The sequence below is a fragment of the Dasypus novemcinctus genome, chromosome 26 (genome assembly GCF_030445035.2).
Source record: "Dasypus novemcinctus isolate mDasNov1 chromosome 26, mDasNov1.1.hap2, whole genome shotgun sequence".
Taxonomy (NCBI): Eukaryota; Metazoa; Chordata; class Mammalia; order Cingulata; family Dasypodidae; genus Dasypus; species Dasypus novemcinctus.
The window spans coordinates 62,354,150-62,356,387 of record NC_080698.1 but is presented as its reverse complement, the minus strand read 5'-3'; the positions used below and the strand labels follow the sequence as shown (position 1 = coordinate 62,356,387).

General features: G+C 36.6%; 1 pseudogene; it reads left to right on the top strand.

The window, feature by feature from the left end:
- Positions 1 to 1,051: 1,051 nt before the first annotated feature.
- Positions 1,052 to 1,970, top strand: LOC105745076 (olfactory receptor 2G3-like; annotated as a pseudogene).
- The last annotated feature ends 268 nt before the right edge of the window (positions 1,971 to 2,238 follow it).

The window sequence follows — 2,238 nt, the reverse complement described above, 5'->3', positions numbered from 1 at the left end:
GGCTTCAAGTCATTAATATTCATCATAAAACAAAAATACATTAAACAAGAATACACAACATAAAAAAAGTTATAGATTTGTTAAATTCTTCTTAGAAATATATAATTAAAAAAAGATAATTGATAAAACTTTTTAAACTCCTTAAGGTTCAACATGACAAAAATTCTAAGCTACAATGACAAATGCTTTTTAGAAAGGTGAAGAACATTTGAAGTCATTTGGTCATTAGGAGAACTGACCATTGCATACAATATGTGGATGACTTACTTGTCTTTATAAGAAGATCCAGAAAGGTCACTGTAGAAGTTATGCATAGAAAATGGGATTTGGAGCAAAACTTTAGAGATAATTGAGTGAAATAAAGTATTTTTCTTTGAAGTGAAAGTATTGAAATGTAACTACAGGCTTTTAAGCAGAAAAAAAAGTGATATTTCCAAATTCTATTTTGGAAATATTGATCTGGCAGTGATGTACAGTGGGTTGGGGATGACCTTAATGTCAAGAGTTCAAATATTGGATATTTGTAAATTTCTTCTCAGAAATGAATGCATTATAGACTAGGGTTGTGTGGTGTGGATAGACTAATAATGACTAAAATAGCATAATAATTGAATAATGTCTTTTATATGGAAAAGGGAATATGATGAATATGATTCCATTCTTCTAGATGAGAATCTAGAAAAATGTAACATGACAGAATATATTTCTCATTCTGAAACATTTTTGTGTGACTTACCATTTCTTTCAATTCAAAATTTGTTTCACCCTCCCCTATATAAATGTTAGCCAAATGACATTCTCTTCTGTTGATTTTGAAATAATACCTTGGGCTTTAATAACGAGTTCCCAGAAAACCCTGAATTGAAATTATTCATGATTTTCTTAGAAAAGGCATTAGACTGGATGGTATATGGACCACATTAAGGGCAAAAATGAGTAGGGTGGACAAATAGGTCTCCATGATCTTACAGTTCTTACATTTTTTGATTCTCAGATAAACTGTTTTAAACTTCTCATTTTTCTCTTAGCAGGTGATGTTCCCCCTAGAGATATGGGAAGGGCCAATGACAGTACCCTGGTGGGTTTCATCATTCTGGGTTTCTCAGACCACCCTCGCCTAGAGGCTGTGCTCTTTGTATTTGTCCTTTTCTTCTATCTCCTGATGCTTGTGGGAAACTTCATCATCATCATTACCTGGTACATGGATCCTCCTCTCCACACCCCCATGTACTTTTTCCTAAGTAATCTCTCCTCCTGGAGCTCTGCTTCACCACTAGCCTTGCTCCTCAAACCCTAGTTAACCTGCAAGGACCAGAGAAGACCATCACTTATGGATGTTGTGTGGTCCAACTCTACACCTCTCTAACCCTGGGCTCTACAGAGTGCATCCATCTCTATGCTGCTGTCTGCAAACCTTACACTATGTAGTCATAATGAACATGTGGCTATGTCAGCAGCTGAAATCCATCTACTGGATGAGTGGTTTGGCCAATTCTTTGATTCATGCTACATTCACCTTGCAGTTGCCTCTCTGTGGCAACCACTGGTTGGCTCATTTTATTTGTGAAGTACCAGCTCTACTCAAATTGGCTTGTGTGGACATCACCATTAATGAATTGGTGCTTATTGTCATTAGTGTCCTCTTCCTCCTAATCCCTCCAGCACTCAGTCTTACCTCCTATGGCTTCATAACCCAAGCCATTCTGAGGATCAAATCAGTGGAGGCAAGACATAAAGCCTGTAGCACCTGCTCCTCCCCCTCATTGTGATGATCATTTTTTATGGCACATTATTACATGTATCTCCAGCTAAGTGACAGTTATACCCAGGACTGAGGCAAATTTATCTCTCTTTTCTACACCATGCTGACTTCTATCTTAACTCCTATCATCTACACTGTAAGGAACATGGATGTGAAGGAGGCTCTGAAGAAACTTCTCTCAGGAAAACTGTGTTCCCTCCAGATGTAATATGCAAGGAAGTGGTTACAAGTCATGTGCTTTTATCCAACTTTTATTTAGACAAACTCATAGTTCTTAATTTTACACCAGTTGAATTGGTGCTCTCTTATTTTATTACATAAGGGCTTTCCCCTTTCTTATGTGTAATTATGCAAATTGAGTACATGTTTACTTAAATCAGAACTTGAGACATAGAAAAGAAAGCTCCGAGTGGATATAAACTAAGATACTTGCCAGCAATCTTTTATTTCTGCCACTTATTTTCAATGCTTTAAAA